The 6882-nt window shown below is 38.3% G+C and overlaps 1 protein-coding gene across 1 annotated transcript in view; it reads left to right on the top strand.

Moving 5' to 3' along the window:
• ift172 (intraflagellar transport 172) overlaps window positions 1-1673 on the top strand; it is a 26275-nt gene extending 24602 nt beyond the window's left edge. Inside the window, exon 25 of the mRNA XM_079645332.1 lies at window positions 1-1673. This exon is cut by the window's left edge and continues 443 nt beyond it. The gene's annotated coding sequence lies outside the window, so the exon portion shown is untranslated.
• The last annotated feature ends 5209 nt before the right edge of the window (window positions 1674-6882 follow it).

The following is a 6882-nucleotide window of genomic DNA, read 5'->3' as shown; positions in this document are numbered from 1 at the left end:
TTAACTATATCGATCCCTACGCAGGACAATAAAGCAAATGTGTTGAACAATGAATCAGGACCTATATCCCTTAACACTTCCTTATATCCATTATTTCTCTCACAGCCCATTGGATGCGACTGAAGACAAGTTTCCTTTAACAGCTGGTCACTGAAGCTTTTATTTCAAGGAAGGAAATAGAGCATTTGTTAAGGGACTATTTTCTGCGGCGGATTAATCCACATTTGGGGCTTTAGTGAGTATTTGCTGCGGCAGGAAGGTGATTGTGGGATGTAATGAAGGAACAGCAACAGTGATGTGTTTCGGGACATTAATGGAGAGCTATTTTTTACACTCAAACCTCCTGCACTTACAGTGCACGTGTATCCTCCCTTACATTCCTCCACTTCCCTTCATCCTTTCCTCATTTCTTTCCTCCCCTCTTCCTCTCATCAGAAGGACTTGAATTAAAGTCAAAGGTTTCTGTGAGATTTGAACAGATATTAAGAAACTATAATATGTGAAACTGGTACTTCACTGACAGAGAGAGGGACGGTTTGTTCTCTGTGTTTCATATGGAATGTATTTTGTTTAATAAAGTTCAAATAAAAGATTGTGTTGCTTTTGAATCCCTTTTGAATGGGTCACCTTTATTGATTTGTATATGTTGTACACGTGGTAACCACTGTTTATATGTAAGGAAACTATAGTATGATTATGTGAGAAACAAGTAAGAGAAATAGGTCCCTTAAATTACACATTGTCTCCTGAAATAATGAATCTGTGCTCTCATTTAAAACTCATTTAATTTCCTTAATCTAGTTTTGTACACTTAATTTAAAAAACTGTATTAAAAGGACGTACACAATAATCACACATCATTTTTTTAATATTCTTTTTTATTAACAAACAACAACATTACAGAGTATTTACAACAATACATTTTATTACTCTTTTGAGTCCGAAGACAGAAAAACAAGTTGAAAAGACTGGTTTTTGGGGAATACCACAAATGTTTAAAAATGTATCATAGAAACACGAGAAGGACAGTTTCAGGACATTTTATATAGAGTAAACAAACTATTTTAAAAAGCTTGGACACACAATCTTAAAAACTAAATATCTAACATTTTCCCTCACTGTGGTTGACCTGCACTGTTTCTACTGTACGTACACTACACTCTCTCTCTCTCTCTCGATATTAATATTTATATAATACCGCCTTCTTTCCCAGCAGGAGATTAAGCTTGTGTTCGGGAAGTGAGATTCGTATCTGCTGCTTTCTGCATGTCTCACCTCCACTGCTATACTTAGAATAAGAACTTACATATATTATATAAGAAGGAAGTGATAAATACCTCAGTAGGTGGAGAGAGAGAGAGAGAGAGAGAGAGAGAGAGAGAGCGAGAGAGAGAGAGAGAGAGAGAGAGAGAGAGATTTTTTTCCACCAAATGAGCGTAGTAAACTAAAAGGCCTAAAAAAAATCCCTTAAAATCCCATTTGGTTTGAAATTCGACTCGTTTATTGTTATTTTGAGTTTTTGATGTGTCTCTCTTTGCATTTCAAAAAAAGTCCCAAGGAGTTTGGTTAATCGTCTTGTGACACCGAATTAAAGCAGCAGACTTACTATATAATAAACACAATTAGACCTGTTGTGATAAATATCATATATCATTTTATATTTCCCAGTTTGCCTTCATTCAAACCGTCACTGTATGACCTCATTGTTGTTGTTAGGTTCCTATATGATGACTTTTCCTTAATAATCTGACTTTTGTATCGGTATGTAAAATGTCTTGCCTTGCTCATACTGCTTTCTCTGTAGTCCATTATTACTTTGAATGAATAAGGAGCATCAGTTCGACATACACTCGACGTCAGGTAGTCCTTATTTCTTAAAAATATGAGAGTTTTTTTGGTGATTTAGGAGTCTGATCTGCCGAGAATGATGCAAGTGAGATGCAACCGAGGAAATCATGATGTGGAGATGGAGACGAGAGAACATGGGAGACTTATTTTGAAGACCCTTAATTGTACAAAGTAAAGCATATTTGTATCACCAGTGTTAGAAAAAAAAGTGTTAGATATCAGAATGCTAAGCTATGTTCAATTATAATCCAACAACTGCAACAATGCACTTAAATGTGCTACTCAAAAGGAATTGCTAACTCAACACTACATTTTATTTTGCCTTTATTTAACCAAGTGTCTCCCATTGTGATCAAATATTCCTTAATAAAACTTTGTATTGTACCATAATTATCAAAATATCTAAGACCCAAATATAACATGTATCTTTCAATGCCCACATTTTTTATTTTAAAAGCATTTAAAGAAATTGACAGTTTGGTGACTTTCAGCACCATCTAGTGGCCATTAGTGGTATTGCAACACGCTCATCCCACCTACAAAAAAATCCCAGAAATCTGCCATCTTCATTATAGAAATGCATGTTGGTGATTTAGAAAAGCACTTGATATTTATGTCAGTTTTAAACTGAGGGTTGTCGATATGAAATATGGCCACTAGAGGCAGTCTTGTGTTGAGCGTTGATTTTCAGGTCACTCTCTTGGCATTCACCGCGTGCCTTAATTGTATGGACATTTAAATCAAGGTCCGCTGTGAACACGAAGAGAGACGACCCATCATTCTTTTCCGTAGTAATATTTCCCTCTCAGCTACTTTAACTAATTTCAGTTCTCGTAAAAAAAATGCTGTGTTCTTTGCCGTTTTGTAGCTGCTCCAGTTTGTCAATTTTTTGCCTTTTTATTCTCCAAAAAAATCCCGTTTACTTCCAGCACTGCTCAACAGCACTTTACCCCTTTGTGTTCGGCTTCACTGGGCTTTGTGCACTTTGTCTCTTACATAGTTATCTCCACCTTCAAGATGCTTTTTGACATTGGTGGCAGTCCTTGTGCTTTTATTATCAAGGCATTGAGGGACATTTAGTACATAAATAACAATAAATGTTCAAACTTGATGAATTTTTATAAAAGAACCCAGACACATTACTACATGTTTAACCAAGGCATCTCGTATCAGCTCATACAGCCTGCGTTAATTGACTTTAGGTGTAAATATGTATGATAGTCACTTTTCTCACCAAATATCTCAATGTATGAATGTTGCCATACTAACACTGCTTATTTAGCATGACCATGCATATGCACATAGACCATTATAATACAAAATAAATATATTATATATTCTGACTACACCCAGGAGTTAGAGAATATAGCATTTATAATAACATCATTAATGCTGATTATTTAGTTTAGTGATTATACTGACTATTATTAAAAGTACATGATGTATTGAGACACTTCTGCCGCCCCCCTTTTTTTCTGCGGTGCTCTGTCTCCTCCTGTAGTCCTAAAACAGGTGTGTGTGTGTGTGTGTGTGTGTGTGTGTGTGTGTGTGTGTGTGTGTGTGTGTGTGTGTGTGTGTGTGTGTGTGTGTGTGTGTGTGTGTGTGTGTGTGTGTGTGTGTGTGTGTGTGTGTGTGTGTGTGTGTGTGTGTGTGTGTGTGTGTGTGTGAGAGATGTCCTGCTGACCTCCACAAAAAAGGCTTCCTGCTGGGACAGCTTTGTTTTACCCAGTGACGAAACTGACAATACCATTTATATCCAGGCTACATTAACTATTCAAAGATAAATGCTTCCCACTTACAATTGCAATTCTAGCATTTTGCATGTTTAAAATATGCTAATTAATGTGTTTTCCAACATCCACGCACCCCCTGGTTTTCATCAATTTCTCCCCTTGCAAAAAAATCAATTAATGCCATCATTTTCACATTTTTGCTGGGCTTTTAAAACCAAAATAATGTCTACTTGCCTTCTGAATTAACGGATAAGAATCAAGTTAAGGTTGATTTGTTAGCAATTTCACCAAATTGTGATTTTCCTACTTCTCAGATTGCTGCATTGGGAGAGCCTCAGGAAGTGCATCCAATAAAGCTCATGTTATTTTGTGTTTCAGAACCTAGATGTATTCTCACTGGAGATCCAAACACTTCTAAGTGCATGTCATACAATGATGCAATTTCAACTCCAGGAAAAGGCATGATGTGACTTGGAGATGGAGTGCCTGATTGGTGTCTCTTTAGAGTGATTTCAAACTGAAATGAACAGAAACCAATAAAGCCTTCCTGTGAAACTGAAAAAAATGCAGCATGCAGAGGGAAAGTAATGTAAGAATATGCAGTATTTATGGATGCAAAATAACCAACGGTATGGTCCTTAAAGCAGCACTGCGGACCATTAAAGCATTATCCTCCATTATCCAGCAGCAGCAGCAGCAGCAGCAGCATCCATAATGCACGTTGTTACACAGCACTGCATTAATGACAGCTGCAGGGAGGAAGCTGCTGCTGCGCTTTTACCTCCATCCCATGCACCCTGAGAGCTTCAAACATCCTGTCAGGGAGCATTTTTATTATATTCTTTCATGTGGTTGCTGCAGATGGAGAAGGAGCAATGCTCAACGGTTCTGCGGCAGAAGAGTGGACCCATCTGCAGCTTCGTTAAACGCTCAAATGCTAATGACCCAGATAGCTCATGTAGGCTAAAAATGCAGAGAGGGGGGAGGGGGGAGGGGGGGGCTGCCTTTGTGGGGGTCGGGCGTGTGTGTTAGAGCCTAAAAAAAAATCTGCAATACTCGAGTGCACATCTTAAATGACTCAAATGATAATGCATATGTTTCTGAACCCATGCATTACACCATAATAAAATATTTAGCAATTATTAAGATTCCAAGGTTTTATAAAATGTTAACACCCAGAGTAAAACATCACATGGATTTTATGCAATATTTAGGTGTGTATTCTGAGTGTGTGTGTGTGTGTGTGTGTGTGTGTGTGTGTGTGTGTGTGTGTGTGTGTGTGTGTGTGTGTGTGTGTGTGTGTGTGTGTGTGTGTGTGTGTGTGTGTGTGTGTGTGTGTGTGTGTGTGTGTGTGTGTGTGTGTGCAGCCTTCTGCTAATATTTCAAAGGAGAGGAGAAGTTCCGCAGAGCACGACACTGCGGCTGCTGCAGGATCAGATTTAGCGCAGATGAAAGGAGCTGGTGGAGGGTTAAAAAACACAAGGCCTATACAAATTTCGGTTTAAAATTAATAAACGATGTATACATGTATGGAAAAACCAACCAACAATACCTTCCAGTAGCAGTGAGCAGCATTAGTGGCGCAGCTTTCTATTTTTTTTTTTTTTTTTATCATCGATATTTACTGGCATTTTATGCAGTCAAGACCTCCATAAAACCACCGATGAGAGGTTGTGTTCGTCCGGAGATAGAGCGCTTTACACCGGATTGATGTGCGTCCAGCTCCCGGTCCTCCGGAGGTCCATGCAGGGATGCTGAGGATGCGGTTTGGATGTTGCGTGGGATGCGGAGGTCGGACTGTCCTTCCACTGCAGCTGAATTCAAAAATTCAAAAAAAAGAGACGATTGTTCTTTTTCCCTCTCTGCATAGAACTCCTCGTGCACAAATAGTCCAAAACCCAGAATATCCTAAGCCTTTAAAAAGCAGGTTTTGTGTGCAGGGTGCAGTCAGGAGGAGGATACAGGAGCTGAATGGAGGGATGGAGGGAGAGAAGTTGGGCGCAGTCAGAGGGAGAGAGGAGAGAGGAGAGGAGGGGGAGGTCCTCTGAAAGTCACATGGAGGCTGCATTTTACATCCTCAGCTTCTCTGTCCTCCCTCTCTCTCTCTCTCTCTCTCTCTCTCTCTCTCTCTCTCTGAGGATGGAGGGAGGAAAGAAAGAAAGAGTGAGAGCCTCAGCAACAAACACAGAAACATCCATCTGAATCTGAGATAAACCGCCTTTTCATTTACAGGAACACAACAGATCAACGTGTATAAATAAAATCACATTACATACGTAGCCTATGTGGATCCATTGATGTGATAGCTATGTTAATTTTGAACACCTATTCCATAACTAAGAGCCTTAATCTGCTGCTGGTGGTTGAGGGTGTCCACATACTTTTGGCCATATAGTCTATGCAATAGGACCAGTTGTGCAGGAAGTATAAATAAAACAATTATTGCACTTATTTGTATTTTACTGTAACATTTGTTTTTAGATGATGCAATATTATTTTTTCATATCTGTAGCCAATGACAGTTTAAATCTAAACATGTATGGATATATAGGCCTACATTCTCTGATTAAGGCCCATTTCATTAATGTACTGTGAATAAACACATGAATGCCCTTGAGTTCCCCTATAACCTGAGTTTTGTTTGATAATCATGGTTAATCAAGATGGGTGTGTATTTGCAGGAAACATCACAACAATAACAACAAACAAACAAGGAAAGTGGAGCAGCTTGTTGTTAAATTGTGTCAAACCTGATGACAAAATCACAAGTTACTAGTAGGTCACGATCGTCCAAAGATATGGGTTTTTTCCATCCTTTTCTTTCCACGTGTGTTGAGTTTGCATTACATATAACCAACCGTGCAATAGTTTGGGTGTTTTCATAAGTTATAATAAAGCATTACTTTGGTTTAATGATGTGAAATATAATGAACTGTAATACTGAGACTTTAGTTCCACCTGGAGTAAATTCACAAGCTACCCTGCAAAGTCATTCAAACTAGCTGCACCTTTACCAGCTTTGAGAACACTTTAATGATCAATAATTATAATCACAACATATATTATATATTTGCCAATGTGCATAATGAGTAGCCTACTTTTACTTTTGGTACTTTAAGTATATTTACAATACCAATGTTTTTATTTTACTTGATAACATTTTAAATGCAGACTATTACTACACTCTGGTACTTCTACTTTTACATAAGTACAATATTTGAGTAGCCTACTTCTCCCACATTTGTATCTAGCCATGCTGTGTTGTTTACTGTCATTGTTGAGTAACACATGGTTACGGAGT

The sequence above is a fragment of the Notothenia rossii genome, assembly GCF_949606895.1.
Source record: "Notothenia rossii genome assembly, chromosome: 8".
Lineage (NCBI taxonomy): Eukaryota > Metazoa > Chordata > Actinopteri > Perciformes > Nototheniidae > Notothenia > Notothenia rossii.
This window is presented reverse-complemented; position numbering and strand designations above follow the sequence as displayed.